At 42.2% G+C, this 23641-nt stretch overlaps 1 protein-coding gene across 1 annotated transcript in view; it reads right to left on the reverse strand.

Moving 5' to 3' along the window:
• The window catches only part of atf3 (activating transcription factor 3), a 30488-nt gene extending 12886 nt beyond the window's left edge, over positions 1–17602 (reverse strand). The window contains exon 1 of the mRNA XM_085981261.1: positions 17465–17602. The gene's annotated coding sequence lies outside the window, so the exon portion shown is untranslated. The remainder of the gene's footprint in view (positions 1–17464) is intronic.
• Between the last annotated feature and the right edge of the window lie 6039 nt (positions 17603–23641).

Here is a 23641-nt window from a genome sequence, read left to right on the forward strand (position 1 = left end):
TTAAAATACTTTTAAAAAAGGTAAGTTTATTTTTAGCCCCGTAAAAAACTTTAATTATTTTTGTCAATAAATTAAATATTTTAAACAAAAATTAAATTTTATGTAATTTTAACTCATTTTAAAAACATGATGGATTTTTTAAAATTTATTTAATGTTTGTGTCTTTTTGGGGTGATCTCCATTCATATATTCCGCACGCAGGAAGCCTCCTATCGGAAATTATGGGCCATTACAATGCTGATGGTGCACGGAGATCAGAAAATGGGGAATTGAAGAAAATTCCATGAAAGGAGGGAGGCCTACCATTAACTGTAAGTGTGTAGCTTATGTGGGTTGTCAATATTAAGATCCTTTGATGAAATTACTGCCTCTTATTCGCTGTTCATTATTTTATGTGATATAAACTGTATAGTATAATTTTTTTTGTGATATTAATTTCTTACCAAGTAGAAGGTGTGTTCCAGCTACTGATTAACAGTTTGAGGAAAAGCAGTGGATCAGGAAGATACCTTTATGATTGAGTGCTTCAGTAGTCAGGAACAGAGATGGATTGTTACAAAAACACAAGTATCGGGCTGAGTGAGCGGAAGAAACCGCAAAACATTTTGGGTTTCTGATTACATCATCAACTTTTGGCTCGGTGTCAATTTTTGTTTGATTAAACCCCTGTGAAGTGCCTTGGGCCGTTTTACTATGTTAATGAGACTATATAAATGCAAGTTGTTATTGTTGTTGGTAATTAAAATCAGCTCATTTGATTGGGCTGTACCTGAATAATCAGTGGCATTACATAGAATTACATAGAATTTACAGCACAGAAACAGGCCATTCAGCCCAACTGGTCTATGAAAATACAAATATCTTACATATGTAAAGGCTGGCTCCCACCCATACCCGGCAGGTGGGAGTGGGAAATCGTGGTGGGGCGATTGGGGGGGGGGGGGGAGGGGCAGGCTGCCACCAGAGACCCATGGAAATGTCGTCGGCAAAGGTGAGGAAGGGAGGAGGGTGCCGGGCAGAGGAGGCCCAAGCTTTCTTGTGCAGCCAGGAGGAGCACTACTGCTCCTCATTATAATCCCACCGGAGGGTTTCCTACTGAATTGGCTGACCCTTCTGGGACAGGATTTTTGGTGGGTCAACCAGAGGCCTATTCACATTGGGAATTCACCTCTTAAAGCGGGGTTGCATTCCATTGTGGCTGATGATGAACGAGTAGGAGGTAGGTGCTAAGGTTCACAGAAGCCTCTCTGCAGGAGCTTCTGGAAGAGGTGAGGGTGAGGAGGGAACTCCTGTTCCCCCGCAATCCCAGGAGGGTTGCCAAACACATTCACTGGGCATGGAGAGAGTTTGGAGAATCGTCAGCTCCAGGAGTGTCACCCCCAAGTCCTGGAAACAGTGCCGGCAGCGCGTGAATGTAGGGAAGTAGAGTACTGCTCTTCATTTATCCCTCTCTCTCTGGAACACATAGTAGCAGCCCTTCACCTTCCTGCTCCAATACTGAACAATTCCCATCCTCCACCACATCCTTCACCACCCAGCACAAGGTCACGCTACACCACCTCTTATTCTCATTACAAACACACACTCACCTCTTCCTTGCTCCCTTCACAGAAACCACTACATCATTCTCCTCTCACATGGTCGCCTTTGCACAATCACCAACTCCTCTCAGGCCTCGTTCCTCACTTTACACTCCCCATGCTACTTTCCCAGTCAACACCTCCTCATCCTGCTTGCATCTTGTTTCTTCTTTGTCTCAGCATATGCACTACCAGCATAAGCCCCACACATCTGCACTTTCCTTTTCAGTAGCCACTCACTTACTGTCACTTTCCCTTTTGCAGTACAATAATCGTGAGAGGAGCAAGACCAAGGGAGGACCAGCCAACCTCATGATCGTGAGCGAGCTGGAGCAGCAAGCCATGAAAATTTGTAGGCCTGCATTTTGAGGTTGGAGGCCTCCTGAATTCCCGCTCCCACCCGCTGGCCAGGTAGTGATTCATCCCTGGTTCAGGCGGGAGTCAGATCCTGAATATGAATTTTTTTTTTCATGATCATGGAAATAAAATCTCTCTGGACATCGACATGCGAGTTTGTCACCCATTCAGGCCCCGACCCCACCCAGAGTTAAAATCGAGGCCATAGAGTCATGGAAATCAGGCACTGCAGTTTTAATTTTTTTTTAATGTGACCAATTTGTATAGTCTTGTTTCCAGAAGTATGTATCTCTTGCAGCAACTTCTTCAGAAGTTCACCCGATCAACCGGCATACCTTCATCGGAAGATCAGCGGAAACCCCATTTATCTATCTATGCAGAGTTTCCGCCGATGTTCCAACGGCCAATCTGGAGAACCCAGAGGAAATTCTCAGCATGTGTATATGTCGGCCTTGGCTTGGTATCAGTACTCTGAGTCAGAGGTTGTGGGCCCAAGCCCCACTCGAGAGAGACTTGAGCACATAATCTAGGCTGACACTTCAGTGCAGTACTGTAGGAGTACAAGAGATCCCAATGACATCATGCAACCCTGATTTGAATTTATTCATTCAGCACCTGCCTGTTCCTGATGGATGCGTTTCCAACCTCAGTCCGTGACGTGGTTAAATTCACGATCAGGGAGTTTCTGCTGTTTTAACCGTTCACTTGCTAGCAGGGTGGGTAGGGTTAAAATCATGGCCCTACGGTTCTTCTGCACTAGCCATTACTTTGTTGTCATGAGCACAGAACACAACAAATATCCAAACTTCCACTCCTCTTTATGAGATGCATTATCATCTTGTAAAGCACCATGGAGGGGCCAGGGCTTTAAATAGATGCGTGCCTACAGTAACAGGTTGCTGATGTAATCACATCACCCGGTCACTGACTGAGTTTACCCCAACCAATGTACTAACTTCCTGTAAAAGCAAAGACAGAACAAATAAAACACTGCGAACCTTCACACTGTACCAGATATTCAGCAGTAGCAGTGCAAATATCCCAGCACACACTAGAGAAGACATACAAACAAATTACATACACTTACTGCAAGGATCCATTTGCAAACTGTGCTATTAGGTTTGCCCACAGGCACTCACACAGCAATGGGTCAACGGCTGTAGGTCTTGTAGCGCTAGTCAAGATCCAACAACAGGAAGGTGACAACTTCAAGCATGTACATAATGTGAGTGACAGTTAATTAAAATGTCTACCATTAAAGGGGTGTGAAATCAACAGCCATTCATTTAGAAGACTGTTGTCCTATATTGGGCTTGGCATTCAGAACCAAGATTGATAGAAATGAGCCCTGTAGCAGTCTATAATACTGTAGACTGAAACACATCCCTTACAGTATAATATAGAACAACTCTTCAACAGATGCCTAGTAGTTTAAAAGTTGAAATACCAAAGATTGAGTTTATTACATAATCTGGTTTAAACTGATGGTTTGGGCTAATGCCTATGACCTCACTTTAAAATGCAGGCGTGAAATCTTTCTGATGATAGACTCACAGCTTCTGGGCTTCCAACACGGCCGTGCAGCACCTTCATTACAGCGGCACAGTAAAAGTACTTGTGAAAGGTCAAGTCTGTAGTTTTTCTCTCATTAAAAAGCCTTACACTCCATTTATATTGGGAATTTGTGTCAATTGCACTGCTGTGGTCTTTGGCAAACTACAGATTTAAACATAGCTATTACAGTGGAGGTGATGGGTTTTGGCTATACTTCTGATGGCAGCATTACATTAACCGCCAATGCAAGCATTAATTCCCACTACTGTCACAGGAAGAAACCACCAAATAACATGGCACTCAGGCCAAGAGAACTGCTTCCCAACGCTTCCATATAGGCAGGGAAGCAGTCTTGCTATCACTGGCTCTATAAAAACTGTTCTTAATGACATACAAGTCCTCAACAGAATAATCATGAACATCAACTTTAAAATAATGATATATTTGACTGCTGTAAACTATAACTGCATAAAAATAAACAGGGCTTCTTTTAATACCCAGAAGAAAAGCAGAAATAGCAAGGAGACAAAGTAGCTGGCTCCAAATTCAAACATCATCACATCTTCAAATACAAAGCAGGTGAGACAGAGCAGGCAGTCCCAGAATGCAAAGGTTAAATGGAATCACCTTATTTGTCAGGGACTCCATTACACGAAACTCTTTTTTATCCGGCACCGATGGGACCGGCGTGCTGCTGGTTGATCAAAAAGTCCAGATTACAGAGAGGTATACTTACTAAGATACGAGAGCCCCGTACACGGCCACAAATCCAGGCGTCCCTGTTGCATGGCAACAGGTGCAGGAACCCCGGCTACACGGCCACAGATCCAGGAACCCTGGTTACACGGCCACTAATATGAAGTAAAACTTACCTGAACCTACTCCTGATTTTTGCCGGTTAAGAGAGATTTCCGGTTATTTAGGTGCCGGTAAAAAGAGTGTTTCCTGTATTAGATTTATAAACAGAGAACATTGCAGGAAGAAAGAGTTAAATGCTACTGTGCAATTCTTCGCTATTCTAGGATAACTGACATGGATAGTGGGGTAGATTGTGTATTAAAGGGGGTGCCTAAGGGAGCTACTGTTGATATCCATGTGGGGACGAATGATACAATGGAACAAAAGGTCCAAACTCATGAAACATAGGCATAGAAAGGTGGTGCATAACTTTAAAGAGCATGGTGTTGAGGTTATTGTTTCAGCTCTCCTACAGGCCAAGTAGGATGCTACCGAACGGAACAGCAGAATTACGAATTTCAACACCATACTACAAAGCAAGGCAAAGAGGAAGAAGATACTGTTCACTGGGAACTGAAGTCAGTTAGTTGGAAGACTGAGGCTTTTCAATAAAGATGAGATTCACCTGAGCAAGGTAACTGAAACTTTTCACTGCTAATGCGGAGGAAACACTCAGGGTTCCTTTAACCTCATCAGGTCGGTGGGGGAGCAAAATAAAATAGCAGTGTGATTCCAAACAAAGACAGCATAATTTAAAACAATGTCAGCATTAGCTCACCCGTCCAGTTGGACCCGCCACAAAAGAATGGAATCAGGGGACAAAAATCGCATCAAATTGTCAGGGTATTTTATTAAATGCTTCTATACAAATACTGGAAGCTTTAGAAATAAATTGACAGAACTATAACTGTATACTGCAACTGAAATCCTTGAGCTGATAGCCCTCGCCAAATACGGCTGGGCCCAAATTTCACATATCTCAACATGTGTTGTTTAGAAAGGATAGCGTAGATATGGCAGGGGGAGCAGTGGAGTGGTCATCATTGTTAGGAATGGAATAAATAATGGAACAAGGTGTTATTCCAAGTGGAGAAAATATTGTGGCTCCAACTAGGGCTTATCAGAAATACCAGAGAGCTTCTAGGTTTGTGTTCTGCCTGACACATAACAATTTACTTCAAATTCAGGAGATTAGTGACATCCAGAAACAAATGCAGTAAGACACTGGGGGAGGGGGGAGGCGATTTTCACCGAATACTGGTCGAGCACCTCCAGGCAAGTTCAAATTATGGTAATCAGCAATTAGGACCAAAATTGTGTGCTAAATCTAGACTTTCAAACAGGCTCATCTTATTAGCACTGCACTCATTTAGTGCCGTTTTCACCCTTTGGCCAAAATAACCCCCAGGATCTATCAATTAACAGTTATTACAGTTCCAGCATGGTTCTCACATGGATGATATTTTTTTCAAACCACTTTAGCAATTCCTATTGTTGTGCAGCTGGCTGCCCTGAAATACCTGGGCTTGGGCAGATAGGAGGACAAATAATGCAAATGCATCCCATCATGGCTTGTTTGCAAATACAATTAAAATGTGTGTTACAATTGTGCAATAATTGCAGACAAAATAAATTAATTTATTACGATTCTGACATTTTACTACATGCTTTACAATTTACATTATGCACTATAATGGAGAATTAAAATGTTAAATTGCAGAAATCAGGAAGAGTAAAGCTCTCACCAGGGCCTTCCAGCACATTAATACTAAAAAAAATCCAATCAGTTACTAACAGGTATAGGTGTAAGGCTAGTTGGAACTAGCCAATGCTTGCATAAATTATGTTTAATAAGATGACAAACTGGAACAAGTAACCTTTTAAATTTCCTTTTCTCTGATCTGGAATTACTGAGGCTAGAAGCAAGACTTAAACTGAAAGCGACAGGGTTTATACTTTTGAAGATGTTTGATCTCACAATTTCATTATTCAGTTCTAAAGCACTTTCCTTTCAAATACCACTAACTTTGGGGAAAGAGCCTTTAATTTACTTTAACTACTGAGATAAAGTAATATAAAAGTAAGATTCAGAGCTAATCAGTCAGCAATGTGGGTGGGACAAAATACACAGGCTGAACGTCTGGAGTCTTTGATCGTAATGTCTAGATGGCTGGTGGACAGCTCTAGAAAAACACAATTGGTATTAAATTAATGCAGGTTAGTAATTAAATGTAATTAAAGGCTTATTTATTTTCAGGTTAGATTGTCTGAAAATGTTTTAGAACTGAGTAAAGTTGTTAAGTTCTGTCGACAAGTTACATGGGGGGAAAAATTCAGTTGGTTTGTGCCTCCCGTTAGCGCCTTAAGAGGGCGCTAATGGGGCGCAAAGCAACTAGCGCCCAGGCGAGGCGATGTTTGCACCACTCGCGAAATTAACTAGACATGTTGCGGCGGCGCTTAACACTACCGCCATGATCTCCTGCGCCGGCAGATCGTGACGTCAGTCGAGTGCGCAACGTCCCGGTAGCGCCCCAGACTGGATATTGAGTGGTGCCCCCTCTTACCGCCTGCCGCTAGCAACGACAGGTCGAGGGGAGCATTTTGCAGTCAGGAAGGGACTGGGGGAGCGCGATTTAAAGGCAACCGCTTCCTGCCTTTTTTTGTTGGTGACATTTTTGCAACATGCATTCTGAGAGAGAGAGAGAGAGAGAGAGAGAGAGACTTCTGGAGAGATTCAACACTGTGTGAAAGAGTTTTGGGTACTGAGCAGCACTTTGCAGGTTCATTCTGATTTGACCTTCCTTGTATCAATTTAGAAGAGACTGGGGCTGCATGCTGAGCTCTTTCCCTGGGTCTCTCCATTGTTCTTTCCAGCAGATTTGATGTACAGGTCTCTCCAGGCCGAGATTCAAGGCTGCAATGAGCAGGATGTGGATGGAGGGCAAGATCGACCCAATCCCCTTTAAGAACTGGCCGGCGCCAGTGTGTCTGTGTTCCATTGCTGACTGACATCACATGAGCTTCGCCAGCACTCTGAGGTAGCACCTTGCTCCTCGGCCTTTGCGCCTTAACAGGTGTGAAGTGCCTGATTTAGTGTTCCAATCACCTCCAAGGGCGATAAAAGCCAAGTTTGCCGTCGGAGGTGATAATTAGCGCCAGGCACTAAACTTTGCGTACAGCCGATAATGGCGCCCCAAATGGGGCGATACTGAATTTTTCCCCCATGAATTCCAGATATAGACGTTAAAAATCTTTGGCCCCACTTAGCCAGCAAAGGTGCACTGAATGTGTGCTAGTAACCTCCACTCCTAATCCCAGTGGAATATCTGGGGTCACATAACTACTATGTGTGGGTGCCTGCGCCACTATGGGCGCAACTTTGGTTCCCATTGGAGTGAAAGACAGCAAATGCAGTGCTAGCAACCCACTGATGCATTGACCAGTACCATCAGCCAGGAATGTTTTTTTTTAGCAATCAGCCCAATTGTCCCCCATTCATAAAGGGGTCACCATCAATAACAAAGACAGCATTTATACAAGGGTCGAAACCTTGGTCCCAGGCCTGCACCATTAGCTTTTCCCCACTTGCGCTGCTGAGCTAACTTGCCTGCCAGGTTCATCCCAGCGCCTAAATTGCTCGGCAGCAAGGAGGCCAGATCTAAGAAAATTCCTGGCCTGGGAATTGTCTCACATTGGCCCCGCCCCTCTCATGTCTGGGACAGATGGAAGCGCCACCTGCTCCAGACCCCGTACAAGTTGGAGGCCAGTGGGATTACAAGCACAGACCCAGTGCCCCTAGTTTCCGCAAGAAATCCTGACTCTGTCAGGCCTCTAAAGCCTGACTTCTGCCATTGAAGCACATTGAGACCGAGGAATTTTGGCCCCATAGTATTTAATAAACAGATTTTCAAGCTTGAAGTATTTCCAGGAATTATTTTATGGCCAAAGTTAAAATCTTCAGTTATGTATACTGTTCACAAACGCTGTGGAATCTGAGACAAGTGTGTTCGTAACAATGCCTCTTCCCAATGTGTGGACGGATAACAAAAGAGAAATGTTATGACTGATGTATTTGTTGAATACAAATATTCTGAAATAACCCCTGATTAACAATTTTTTTCTGGAACTCATGGTGGATTCCATTTCCATGAAGTTTAAAGTAGATCTTCCCTCCTCCTTCAGCCACTCTTTTATTGTTTGACTTTAGCATTCTGCTTGCAAAATTGCTGGAATCTCATACAATATCAATTCCCAGAAAAATAAATCTTTTAAACCATCTAAAAACAGTTTTAACAGACAATTGGCATGATTCATTTCTTTTCCTGCTGTAGACATTAACAACATTGTATTTAGCTAGGCTACATGAGTCGAACTGTTTATTCTTTGAACTTTATTAACCTTAAGTTTGCTATCACAAGTTGGTATTTCAGGGAGTAACTGAGTTTACTTCAGCTGTGGATATTAGATGTTAAATCTATAGAACATTGGTTGGACTGTGGCGGAGCCACCAAAGGACTCAGGGCGGTTGTACATAATTCCTTTAACAGCAATGTAGTTACTGTCTGTGTCTGTACCTTTAATTACACTGTTTGACTGTACAATGTCTAGTTACCTTTACAGCGCGGTTTCAACGTGATGACGTCATGCCGTTAGTCACGTGATCCCCCAATGGCGGGAAGAACGTGATGCCGTCATGACGTCAGCTTTCAGACCAGAGGATCAGTCCTCGTGGAGCCTTCAAGGAGAGCAGACCTGTATTCGATATATTCCAGCAGTTTCTAGTTAAAACCTGTTTTGTTCCATTAAAGTTCATTGTTTTGATTGCCTGAGTCGAACTCAATCTTTTCGATAGGAACCTCCGTTCCTACAGGACCACCTTTAAAGTACTGTGCACAGTTCTGGTCTCCATATTACAAAATGGATATAGAAACACTGGAGAAAGTGCAAAAAGAGATTTACAAGGATGATACCATAACTGAGCGGGCACAACTATCAGGAAAGACTGAACCAGCTGGGCTCTTTTCTCTAAAAAAGGAGGTGCCTGATAGAGGCCTTTAAAATTATGACGGGTTTTGGTAGGGTAGACATAAAGATGATGGGCCAGAAATTCAGTTAGGCCCCGCCAGCTCGCTTGCGCCCAGAAGTTACCGCTGGGCGCGGAGCCACTCGCGCCCGTCGGATATTCAGTTTCAGCGCCCCAAGTCGAAGACGGCCGCTGTTCAAGGGTGTGGCCGCCCCCGCTTGGGGCGCTGAAACTGAATTTCGGCCCGTTAGTTGCCGCAGCGCCACCCGCTGCGGAGCGGCAGGCTGCGGTACTGCAGGCCTTCCTCCCTCTCTTAAGGGGGAGGTGCCTGCAACAGCGAGATCGCCGCTCGCTAGTGCCGGCAAATGAGCCCGGCACCACGGAGAAGTGCCGGGCTTCCGGAAAACAGCCGGCAATGCCGCGGGGGGTGGAGGAGGCCGGGGAAGGAGGTGCGGGCAGGTGACCGCCGAAAAAGCGGCCGGCCGCACCTCCACCTTAACTCGCCCCACTAAGGCTGCAGTACGGCCCCGGTCTCTGAACGTTGTTTGCGGCCGCTACGGAAGAGGCGGCCGCTACTCAATATGGCGGTCGGGCTGGTATCGGGGCGGTAGCGGGGCACTGCGCACGCCGATGACGTCATCGGCGGCGGCGCAGCGCTACTGGCTAACGCCGCCATTACCGCAGCGCTGAATATCGGCGCAACCTCATCAAGTGGCGCAAAAGCCCTCTTTGGGCGAAAACTGGGCGCAACGCCTACTGAATTTCTAGCCCGATGTTTCCACATATGGGGAGTCCAAAACTAGGGGCCATAAATATAAGATAATCACTAATAAATTCAATAAGGAATTCAGGAGAAACTTCGTTACACAGAGAGGTGCATTTAAAGGGAAATTAGGTAAGTGAGGGAGAAAGGAATAGAAGGATATGTTGATAGGTGAGAAAAAGTAAGGTGGGAGGCGCTCATGTGGAGCATAAACATTGGCATAGGCCTGTTGACCAAATGGCCTGTCTCTGTGCAGTACATTCTATGTAGTCTTTCTCTGGTACTGCAACATTCCTTTTATTACAGCTGCAAATATATCACTGGGCATTTACATCAATTTATTATGTGGCCAGGGATTTAAAGTCCCTGCGTTGTTCATTTTCTTGCTCATAAGCAAACAAGTTGCATTATTAAACAGTGTTATGTAATGTCACCGTGTGTTGATGTCATTGCATTGTTCCACCATTGCCTCACCACTTACATGCCCTCAACTTGTAGTGCTGTGGATGGAACACAAATGATGCTGTTGGTACTAAATATAATACAAATAGAACCATATAAGTTTACAGCACAGAAAAGGCCCTTCTGCCCATTGTCTGTATGGCCTCTTTGTTAGATTCAAAACTATTCCCACTGCCCTAATCTCTTCCCGAATCCCTGTTTATCCACTGGTTAGTCTTTGCTTCAGTTACTCCCTGTGGCAAAGCATTCCATGCTCCAACAACTCTCTGATTAAGGTAATTTCTCATAACCTCTCTCCTCACTCTCCGTGACCATTTCAAATTAATGGCCCCTTGTCAGTGACTCTCCAACTAGAGGAACTAATCTTTCTCTGTTCATCCAATTGAAACCCTCCATAAAATTATAAACCTTTATGGAATCTCCTCTTACCTTCTCTGCTGCAGTGGAAATATTCCCAATATCTCCAGCCTCTCTTCATAACTATAGTTTCTACTCCTTGGTGTCATCCAGCAGAGCTACGTTTTAATGGCTTTAATGTCCTTTCCACCATAGGGTTCCCAAAACTACAAACAGTGCTATAACTATAGCCTAACTATTGCCTTATACAAATGTATTATTTCTTTGCTCTTGTACTCATTGAGTAGATTGGGCCTATATTGAGTAGATTGGGCCTATACTCTCTGGAGTTTAGAAGAATGAGAGGTGATCTCATTGAAACACACAAGATACTGAGGGGGATTGCCAGGGTAGATGCTGAGAGGTTGTTTCCCCTGGCTGGAGTGTCTAGAACTAGGGGGCATAGTCTCAGGATAAGGGGTCGGCCATTTAAGACCGAGATGAGGAGGAATTTCTTCACTCAGAGGGTTGTGAATCTTTGGAATTCTCTACCCCAATGGGCTGTGGTGCTGAATCGTTGAGTATATTCAAGGCTAAGATATATAGATTTTTGGACTCTAGAGAAATCAAGGGATATGGGGATCGGACGGGAAAGTGTTGAGGTCGAAGATTAGCCATAATCTTATTGAATGGCGGAGTGGGCTCAAAGAGCCATATGGCCTACTCCTGCTCCTAATTCATATGTATTATGACCTTATTTATAAAACTCAAATCTCAGCACTAGTTCATTAAAAGCATTATGAAAATGCTCAGACCATATCACTGAACTGCCTCTTGTCTCCAAAAAAAATTCTAGACCTCCTACTTATGTTTTTCCTGCATTCTCTTTGTCCATGTGATCTTCCATGGTAAATTTCCCATTTAGTTTCTTTCTGCATTTAAAAAAAATGTAGCTATGTTATACTCTATTTTTTTCCCTCTATATTTTGTCTTATCTGAATCTATACTGCAACGTTCAATGCTGTTTTAAACCTTTGCATAAGACTGCATGTCTGGCAGGGCAAGCCAGCACAAGCAAACAGCATATTTCCTCAAGTGCAAAGTCAAGAGGCAGGGCAGGTCAGTTTCAGGCAAAAAGTGGTAAGTGTTCTCATGAAGGGTACAATCTAAAATGCTAACCTATATATCTCCCTGAGATACTGAATGACCTTCTGTGCATTATTTAATTTTTCTTCCGATTTCCAGTATTTGTGGATTTTATTTTTATTTTAATGCCATAGGCTTATTGTAGCATCACAAATATTCCAGGTGGCTGCAGTAATCACATTCCTTCTCTCATTTTCATCTATCACACACACACGCACACCACCAGCACCCCTTCGGCACAAGCTGTCAGGAGAAACTTTGGCAGTGAGGGTGATGTGGCTGTGACAGTTTTTAAACTTAATCACAAGTGAAATATAAACTTTAATTTGTGGAACATGTTTGGCAGGTATACAGCAGGTTTCACCAAATCCCAAAAGAGGAAAATAAGGCACTGTAACTAGCTAATTTAAATTACTATCATAAAGTTCATTTTTCACTTTCAAATTCAGTGTTACTAATTAACAATGACTCAGCAGATTGTGTTTTTCCCCTCCCACTTTTACTCATAAAAAGTTAATGACTACATTTTGTGGAATTTCCTGTCTGAACACATCAGCAATGTAAAATGTTGGTAGTAGCAGAGGCACTAATATTAATCCCTTTTAAGATCATATTTAACTTAAAGGAAACTTACCCTAAGATCAACTTTGTTGAGAGCCCCACTCCAACAATAATGCACTAGAACAACCAGCTTTGTGATTTTTGTATGCAAATAGTCCCATAATGGAGATTCAAACTAGAATGAATGCCAGTACGATAGCAAAATACTGCAGATGTTGGAAATCCGAAATAACAACAGAAAATGCTGGAAAAACTCAGCAGGTCAGGCAACATCCGTGGAGAGAAATTTGAGTTGACGTTTCGGGTTGGACCCTTCTTCAAAACTGAAAAGAAAAGAAACTAGATCGGAGGCAGGGCTGCGATCGGACAAAAGAATAAAAGAAACAAAAGAAGTTCTATCTCCCGCACTTCTGCCCTCACCCCTGCCCCTCCCTCCCGGAACCACGATAGGGTTCCCCTTGTCCTCACCTTTCACCCCACCAGCCTCCACATTCAACGGATCATCCTCTGGCATTTCCGCTACCTCCAAAGTGATCCCACCACCAAACGTATCTTCCCCTCCCCTCCCCTTTCAGCATTTCGCAGGGACCGCTCCCTCCGAGACACCCTAGTCCACTCCTCTATCACCCCAAACAGCCCTTCCTCTTCGCCTGGCACCTTCCCGTGCAAGCGGAGGAGATGTAACACCTGCCCCTATACCTCCCCCCTTCCCACTGTCCAGGGCCCCAAACACCCCTTCCAGGTGAAACAGCGATTTACTTGTACTTCTCGCAATCTAGTATACTGTATTCGCTGCTCACGATGCGGTCTCCTCTACATTGGGGAGACCAAACGCAGATTGGGTGACCGCTTTGCGGAACACCTCCGTTCAGTCCGTAAGGGTGACCCCGAGCTTCCGGTCGCCTGTCATTTTAATTCACCGCTCCATTCCCACTCGGACCTCACCGTCCTTGGCCTCTTGTATTGTTCCACGGAAGCTCAACGTAAACTCGAGGAACAGCACCTCATCTTCCGATTAGGCAGTCTGCAGCCTTCCGGACTCAATATCGAGTTCAATAATTTCAGATCATAACCTCGGCCCCCATTTCATTTTCTCTTGTAATTGTTCCACTCCTTTCCCCCCCCCCCCCCTTTCCTTTTGTTTCTCTCTCACACCTGGCAGCTATCTCTTGCCCTGCCAGTACACTTTACACCTAATCCCAGCCTATTACTATCTCGTCTAGCTTCTAATCTCTTTTACTTCTTTTGTTTCTTTTATTCTTTTGTCTGATCGCAGCCCTGCCTCCGATCTAGTTTCTTTTCTTTTCAGTTTTGAAGAAGGGTCCAACCCGAAACGTCAACTCAAATTTCTCTCCACGGATGTTGCCTGACCTGCTGAGTTTTTCCAGCATTTTCTGTTGTTATTTAGAATGAATGCCTTATTGATAATGCCATTAGATGATTATTATGGCTATATATTTTTTTCTATTCTGGTGATCTTTAAAACAGGTTTCATTGTATTTTGCATATTATATTAGGCTCTTGGTTCCCTAGGCGTTTACTTTACAATATTCCCCTATAACTGGCACAAGAAAATCCCTTGTTTATAACTTTCTCTGAAATATGTGATGTAATTATTCTGCAATACCAAAGGCACAGTAGCGTCTCAGAGATTCTCAGATAGCCCAGCCAATGTGATCATTCAAGTATTATTGGCCCATTTATCTTCAACAAGTACCAGATGATAGTGAGGAAATACAAGACTACAATTAAAGGGATGCCATAGCCATCAAAAGATTGTATGGGAAGACTTTGGTTGTACTTGAATAGATGCACTGAAAATATCATCAGTGGCATCGATAACATCTTTGCAAGATGCAAGTTATCATTCACCTGCAAAAATCGCTTGGAAAATACATTTACTGGTCTCAATATATACAATTAGAATGCGGGGTCACTAGAACGAGGGGTCACAGTCTCAGGATACGGGGTAGGACATTTAGGACTGAGATAAGGAGAAATTTCTTCACTCAGAGGGTGGTGAACCTGTGGGATTCTCGACCACAGAAGGCTGTGGAGGCCAAGTCACTGAATATATTTAAGAAGGAGATAGATAGATTTCTAGACACAAAAGGCATCAAGGGGTATGGGGAGAGAGCAGGAATATGGTATTGAGATAGAGGATCAGCCATGATCATACTGAATGGCGGAGCAGGCTCGAAGGGCCGAATGGCCTACTCCTGCTCCTATTTTTCCATGTTTCTATTGAAGTTTTACAATTTTTACAAGCATTCGTTTCTACATTCAAATTTTCAAACTTTGGTGTGACATTAAATCCAACAGAAATAAAATTCAAATAGTATTCCAAATATAAACCAGATACTATTTTGTCGGATATTAAGCACAAAATGATTTATTATACCAAGAGTGTGGGCTTAACAATTATGGGATACAGGTATGTTATCAAAGTACTTTGTAATGTTACTTTTCCATTACGGTATCGTGCATGATTATTTCATATTTATAAATGTATACGACATCACAAACAGATTTATACATGTACAATACCACAATGGATAAGTGACATTACAAAGTACTGTAAATTAAGTGGGGTAGGAAAGTTAGAAAACTATAAAACTATTGTTATTGTTTTCAGTATTTAACTGTCTACACACTAGAAAGTAATGCCGAATTCAGTTTAAAGTCCAGTTTTGCCTTGTGAAGTACACAGAATGCTCCAGTTATTCATCCTACTAATACCACTGTTACTGTTGTCATGGTGGAAGCTCTCTGCCTCTTGTCTAAAAAACAAGAAACAGTAAGACACAATCACCAAATCTCTACTTAGAAATATTGGTGTCTGATTCAGAGGATGTGGAGCATTACCAGCAGAAATGGAAAGTGGTCTCTGGAACACTGTGGAACATTCTTCTGGTTCTTAAGCAAAAGCAAAATTGTTCCTTAGCATTCCAGCCCATTCACCATTCAAAGTGAAACCTCCATTTCCCTTTCCCACTGGGATCTCATCTTCAAATCACTTAAATTAATTATTTGAGCCATTCATATCTGAACTCAAACATTCAGAAATGTTATTAATGTTCCTTTCTTTAGTGAATGTCTTTCCCTTATAGTTGCTCTCTTTATGCACCATGGCTTTGGCATGGAAACTTTTGGACTATCTGTTAAATTCTCCATAGCACAAACACATATGGTGTCACCACTGGGAGTTTCCAATGACAATACCCAGGACTACTGATTGTGTGAAAAAACACAATCGGTCCAGAGGCAACATTAACCCTAAATGTTGGGAGTGCTCACAGATAATCAAATCAGAATTCAGTATCTATCAGCTAACCAAAGTCACCAGCCCCATCTTTGTGAAGAGACTCAGTTACATGGATGGGATAACTTGGTACAGGTACACCACTATTCTTGTTTTCCATGGCAGCTGTGAGTTCTGCATTCACTCAGAATTCCAAGTCCTGTCATATACAGAATTAAAACTATATAGGCCAGTTATGCAATGCACTGTGCTGATACAAAGCAGTTTCAGTTTTGTATTGATGCAAAGTCTGTAAAGTAACTCAGGTGCAGTGTCACAACTGAATTTGAGCAGAAAATGAGGAAAGCATCTCTAGGATGTATTCTCACGCTGTCTCAGCTTTGTAACCTCTATGGAAAGGAAATTCCACACATGATGTACAGTATATCCACTTCTACATTTGCCACTACACCACTGCCTGAGAGCTATTACAAATGTATTTCAGGGGACTTTATTTGATCAAAGGGGAGTATTTATCTTAAATGAGGAAGACTCTGTACTATATGGATTCAAAAGGACCTGGGCGAGGGAGGTGAGGATCTTGTAGGGAGACCAATATATTTCATGAAACTACCCTGTTGATATTGCTGCTGCTCCCCGTGGTCAAGGAATTCAGGGGTCCATTGCAAAGTCAGGGTCAAAGGTATACAAGTTTCCCTTTATAACAAATTCCACTTTAATGACTGCTGATTACAGCGGCAATATAGAGCCTGCAGTATAACTCTGTTCTGACAGTTTAATGTCACTGGCTCTGATACAAAACGAACACACTCAAAACCACTCCGGTAACAAGCTAAGTGAAAAAATGGAACATAACCAACAACTGGGACAAGAAGGCGTCAATTCTTTAACCCCGTGCACGTCTAACGCCTTCAGATAACATCAGATCTGATATTCTCAGTGTTTCCATCATGTGTGCAAATGCAGGTACTGCAACTTGTGAACTTTGGAACTAACTGCAGCAAGACAGCGATTGGGAAACTTCAGCTTTTTTTCCAGGAAACTCCTCCGTGTCATCTGACCAGTGACGCCGCTGCTCGCTGCTCTGACTAAGCAGATCTGGGGCCGCTGGTTACTTTGTACTGGGGGGGATCTGCTCACAATAATCCGCACAATAACAACTCGGCGGCCTGAAGCCGCTGACTCCGGTTTAAAATGATGACTTGTTATTAATCGGGTGAAAGCAAATGAAAAGCCCGCTGACAACCTGGCGCTGAGTGAACTGTCACAGCGAAGGGTCACCGTGATCAGTTTCATTCAATGAACTCAACCGGCAAAATTAAAAAGTTGTGGCGATTCAGACAGATCTTACGCATCACAGCAATGTTTACAACAGCCTCCTCCTTACACCCCCCCCCCCCCCCGAGTTACAGCAGCCCGTGAGTTGTGGCGGATCCCAGGTAGTAAACTCGCTCTGGTCCAGGATGAATGAACCGTCCTTGTCCCAGAGCGAGCTGGGGTTACAGGAGGATCGGCGGCGCTCGGTGTTTTACGGTTACCATCTTTGGAACTGGGCAGCGAAAAGAAGCGTGACCATTCCAACTTATCAAATGTAATACAGGCTTCCCCCAGCTCGCTCGAACTGGCCTCGGGAGAAAGAGGCTCAAAGACCCGAAAGGTTCGAGCTAAATGACTGGACCTACCTCTTGTGTTGATTCGCTCAGCCCTCGGGGGGGATAAAAGCCAGTAAAGAAGCGACACTTTCTGTGCTCAGCAGCCCGGCCGCTCCAGTTTTTCGAAAACTTGCGGAACACCGCTCGAGGTTGCATCACTGCCTTTATATAGTGAGTGTGAGCTCTGGTATTTACAAGCCCAGTCAACTGACGTCATTCTATATATAGAGCGGGGAAGCTTTCTTTGTGATGATGCAACCAGCCCCAATCCAAGGGAACTGAGCTCCACGCACCATAAGAGGACCATATCAGTTTGATTAAACCCAGGGACGGCATAGTAATGAGGAAATGTGCCCCCGAACAGCGAAATGACCGTAGATAGCAGGCATCTGATGAGAAAGGAGCTGAACTTTGACGTTTAGGCTGTTTGTTTAAAATAGACAAGACGCTTTCAGGACAACAACATTGTTTTCGAAAATATGTATCTCATTCTGTGAACCACAAATAACAATAGATTTATTCGTGCTGACTGCGCGGGTTTTCTTTTACATTGATACTCTTTTTTACAAAAAGTGTATCTAATAAAGATTATAATTCTAACTCTATGGAGTTAGACAAATCGAAGCCTGACAGCCCGCTGTAGAAACAGGTATTCCGGGGCACGCTGGTTTTATCATTCCAATAGAAAACTCCGGCAAATTGAGAGAAACAAAATGAAAAGTCTACCTCGACTTTAAAATTACAATTAGTCCTAAAGGTCACAAAGATCTAACCGTGATGTTTATTCTTAGGAAGTAACGAACTGTTACTGAAAGTGTGGAACAACACTTTAAAAACTTCGTAGCCGAATATCTCTCACGTTTAAATAACATGAACACCGCTTAAGAATTATTACATTATTAATATTAAATCAAGCCTTTAAAGTATATTATTTATAGCCTATAATCGGATGGTTTCGATTCTTGACTACACTGAAAACATCTTGCTCATATGGCATTGATCAAAAGACCAACATCGTTCTCAAAAGTTGTTTCAATTTTTTTCAAACACCCAACTTGAAATAATGATTTCTTAAATATAACAACTGACGATGTCATTCAATACTTCATTTAACAACACCGTTAACGTACACGTATATCTCCAGGCGCTTCGTGGAGGCGCGAGGTAAAAGTAGACTTTCATAAACGATCGTCCAACGATAATCACCGAGTATCGCTGGGTTTTGACCTTTATGCTGATTCGAACCTCCTTACCCTCTTATTCATACACTTTAAAACATGCCAAAATATTTAAAAACAGCCAGATGACTGTAGGTAACTGGCATCTGATGGTCAGTAACCTATTATGCCATCACTGAATTGACTTGTTTTTGATGACTACAAATAAAGGAATTTGTTTCCACGGTGTCATCCCCTCAATCACTGCCCTTTATTAGTACATTTATTCAGCGGGTAGATCCGAGTCCCTCAATAAATTCACCAGACTCTTGGTTAGGACTAGCGAGGTCTCAGTTCTTCTACGTGGACCAACAAAGCTGAGAAGGTATTTGGTTATCTGGATGCTGTGAGGGCGGTAGGTAATGTTTCATTGTCTTTATGTGGATGTGAACAGCACACTTTGAAGTTCCCCATCTCAAGTTCGAGAAATCTTACCCAAACTCGACGAAACTGGCCATTGACGTCTTGGAGCTACGTAAGAGATGCTTAAAAAAGGGAAAGGGAACTCGAAACTTTCACCTTTCGGGGCTATTGTACGTTCGGTTCTTGATTCGTTTGTTACTAACTTACAGTAGGTCATCGACCGTCCTGAACTTTAGTGACTCCTTTATATACATTTTGTATGGTATTTTCAATTTATATTTTCTAAAAGGCATGGTTACAATCCTTAACCACAGTTCAAATTTTCCTGGTGTAAATTTGACTTTAAACGGCAGAGGTTATAAATAGAGGTTTTATTTTAGTTCACATAGGGCAACGACGTTGAAGGCAATAACGCCAGGCTGATAGACTCTAGAACAGTCCACATTCTGATTGGTGCTTCCCAGTAGTAAAATGTTGTTCTTTTCCTATTTAAGCCTGTTTAAAATAATGTCTTAAATGTTTGTTTTTAACGTACATGACGATGGAATACAACTTTTTAAAATGTATTTGTGTCCAGTAGCAAGATAACGTAAGTTCTTGGTTCATCGATGTACAGTTGAATATACGGCAGAGGAGAAGTTCAATAGGTTGGTTTCCTAATCAAGATAAACAACAATATCTAAATGTTTTGGAGCAGATTGGATTAAGGAGTCCTCAGTGTATAGTAGATCATGCATATATTAAACGAAATGTCACTATGCTTTCTAGCTATAGAGATCCTTTGACATTTACATCAGGTGGACTTTGTCACAGAGTCCGTGATAAAAGCAAAAACAAATGATGTGGAATGATAAATTGGAGGGTTTCACAACACAAGTAACTCTCCACCTTCACAAGCTTCAGCTAATCCATAGCTGAGTGGCTTGAATGTTCTTCTAGGCAAAGTGCTGCACATGAATCATTCTAATCCTCGCCTAGTTTCACAATCGTTTTGTTCCCCAACAAAATGATTTGATCTTCATCCCCAATTTTCAAATCCTATCACAATCATACCTTACTCCATATGGGTAATGTTCTCCAAGCATATATCGTAACCACCCATTCCTCTGACTCTGATTTCTCCCTGTCCCCTACCTCTTCCACTCCACCACGAGAGCACAAACTTTCAGCCACAACACAGGTCTTCTGAAACAATCTTCCAAGACTACTTTGCTTTGTTTCCTCTATATGCTTTCACAAGTCTTTTTAAAACCTATATTTTTGATTGTACCTTTCTCAATGTTCCCAGGGCAAGCAGTTCTAAGAAGTTTCGTTATGTGAGCAGCACTAAATAAATGTAAATTGTTGTTGTAAAGACTTTACATCGTTTGTCTTTATGACAGAATTTCTTAAGGACTCCAAAAAACGAAATCCATGTTAGAAAGCCCTTTCCACAAATACAAGTGGCAGAATCTATGTTCTATGTTGTTGGGTATGATATACATTATTCAGTAGTCAATGGGTTGTCAATCAAATGCTTGTGTCTAATGAGCCCACTCAGGTTGGTTTCATTTAATTTATATGTAGAGTTCCTTACACTCACATTGTCAGAACGTTAATATTACAATTAATGTGTATAGAATAATAGGTGATCCATTCTGAAGGCTTATATCCTTTTGTGGAGGCTAATCATGTTGACTAAAAGTTCACTGAGGGGCATGATTACCTATAGTAGACCCTCAATGTAATGATAATGTACGGTATGTATTACACTGCAATGTTATGTCTTTTGGAGCCAGTGTGTGTTAAAAGAAGAGACATGTTATAGCTATGCATTCTAAATGGTTTTGGGTGTTTTTTCAATAAATGAGACATCCACAAACAGTTACAATGCATGTTACCTAGGGTTATGCAAATTGCCTGAGGTCCAAGTTTAGATTCATTACAGACCAAACATACACTAATGCTGGATAATTGGTGTGCTTCAAGGGAATTCTTGGGTGATGTTACCTAAATACAGCTGCTTACCAAAAAATACAGTTATGCACCTTCCACGTTAAATTAGGTAGTTTTATGTCATGAGAATTACACTGCTAAAAGATTCATACTGGACAGTGTAGAGTTCTAGGTCAATGTTTAACACTTCCCTATTGGACAGTTAAGTAAAGGCGAAGAAATATTTTCAATATGAAATTTTGGGACAATTTTAACCCAACCCATCCGTTGGGAGACAGATGGGATTGGGTGCAACATTAGTTTTACACCCCGTTTGATTTTACACTCCATTGAAGTCAAAGGAGACTAATATTGGACAGGGTGTAAAACTGGCACTCCACCGACCCTGTGGGTTTCCTGCCTGGCAAGTTAGCTTAAAATTCCCCCCAAAACTCCATTCTAGGTAATGTAAATACTGGCTAAAACATTTCTACTTGTAGGATATATTAAAATTTTGGTATTTTTCTTCCCTGTAAACATCATTTTGGATCTTCCCCTCAGCAGGAAGCTACTTTACACATCTGTATGGGACCATCAGTGAGCAGCTACATTGGAAATCTCATAAATCTATACCTTTTCTGGATGCACATAGGGAGACCCTTGCACAAAGAAAATTCAGTATCAGCTTAGCGTGTACTCAAACCTCGCCAGCACTAAATTGATTTGACCCAAATGTCCCACAATTGATAGCTTGGAAAAGATGTTAGTTTATGGGCTTTCCAATCAAACTTGATGATAATCTCATAGGTCATTCCAATAAAGTAACTTCCTGTTGAAAGGGGTGACCTAAACTGACAGATCTCTACAGGAAGGGAAAATAAAACTACAAACATCTCCTATAAGTTACAGGATTATAAATCATTTTTTGACATTGCCTCGATGGGGGGAATATGTCATGTTAAGAGTTACATACGCACCTCTGTGCTTTTCTGTTAGAATAGTGGGGTCTCAGTCTACAGGATAGATTATCTGAGTCCTCTCCTCTGTGAGCTACCCTTCCACTGTGACATTTGTATAGTATGTATCACAAAATCATGGCCATGTTGCCCACAATTTTCAAATAAGTGTTGATGATGGATGATGTACTTTTCAATGGGTATGGACTCAGAAAATCTACCATTACATCTAAGTCATGGTATACTTGCAAAAGTGTGCTATTTTTACTTCATCCACCATCCACCCTTGTGACCTTTCTGATCAAAATTTTCTACGGGGAAATTTTCCAATTTTCCACAGTTGTGCATATACCTGCCAAGTGTGGGGGTGGGAGCAGGAGACCTCCAGAGGCGGCTTTGTACCTACTGTATACTGGGATCATGAAGCCTACTGTCCATGCGGCCCGGAAAGAGATGACAGAGCAGTTGAATGCCATTTCACATGTGAGGAGATCATGAGTAGATGCAGGAAAACTGGCCGTCCTCAGACATTCTCAGAAAACTAAAAGGATTAATCCTTGAATTCTGAAAAGTTGCCAACTTAGAGTAAGAACTTATACATCCTAGTATTATTAGGGGTTCCAGCATACAGCTACAATTGATTTTATATTGAATAATTTCAGCAAGCAAATAGAGGAGACTTTCAACCCATTAATTTGGTCTTAATCTCAGTTTCTGGAGGTGAACCAGACCCCCAGTATAAAACTTTGAAAGGCAGCATTTGATTCTGACTCACTTGAATTGAAATACCCAGGGTTTTCCATATTTTGCAATCAATTTTGCATCACCCCTAGTGTTATTAGAGCTACTGACCTATCAGAGATTTTTATCATTTCTACAGCAAAATTTCCAGTGGGATTTTTTGAGAAAAAAAAGTTCTATAAGAATTCACTGAGCCAGGGACTTTCCAACACTATTTGCAGAAGGTATTAGGTGATCAGGTTATCAATATTAGCAACTGTGAATAGATTTGGCAAAGCAGAATTGTCCCTTATTTCCTCCAGTGTAGTATTACATTGTGAACAGAGAGCTATAGAAGTCATATTATAGAGGTTACAATGATTATTGGAAAGGCTTGCAATATCAACATTCATCTACTTTCAAGTTAGTAAATTAATAGTTATGTTTCCAATAATTTTAGAGAATAAGTTTGTTGCTGTTTTATGAAGTAATAGGGTTGTCACATTTCAGGATTTCTTGACTATTTTTAAACAGAAAATACTTAGATATTTTAAAATGTGCTTTAAGTTAAAGCTTTCTTCAAAGAGATTCATTTATCGGGATAGACCCATGGGGTGCGGATCAGAAGTCAAATGAAAGGAGGTGAATATACTAATTGGAAGTTGTTTTTCCCAAAGTCTAAACAATAAGCGATTTGTTAGCTTGCATGAGTAATTGGAATGACTGTCTGTGAGAGGGAGAGTAGAAAAGAGACAGACATTTTGGCAGAGAGAGAGAGAGACCTTTGCAAGAGCATGCCTAAACAAGCAGTCAGGGAATAAAAGGCTGCAAAAGGCAGGAGACTGGAGGGAGCGGAGGTTCTGTGTTGGAATGTAGGATAGATTATAGATTATTACTTAACTTATTCGTTAAGTAAGACCACCCACTGAGGTGGAGTAGTGTAGCACGTTCGTTATTTTCATGTGATCACTCAGAGATAAGTTGGCCGCGATTTTGCCTACCGAGGCAGGTCCGGTGCGGCCGGGGTTGATGGCGGG

This window comes from Somniosus microcephalus, chromosome 3 (genome assembly GCF_052327205.1).
Source record: "Somniosus microcephalus isolate GS21.2 chromosome 3, FLI_Smic_1.0, whole genome shotgun sequence".
In the NCBI taxonomy this organism is placed as follows: Eukaryota; Metazoa; Chordata; class Chondrichthyes; order Squaliformes; family Somniosidae; genus Somniosus; species Somniosus microcephalus.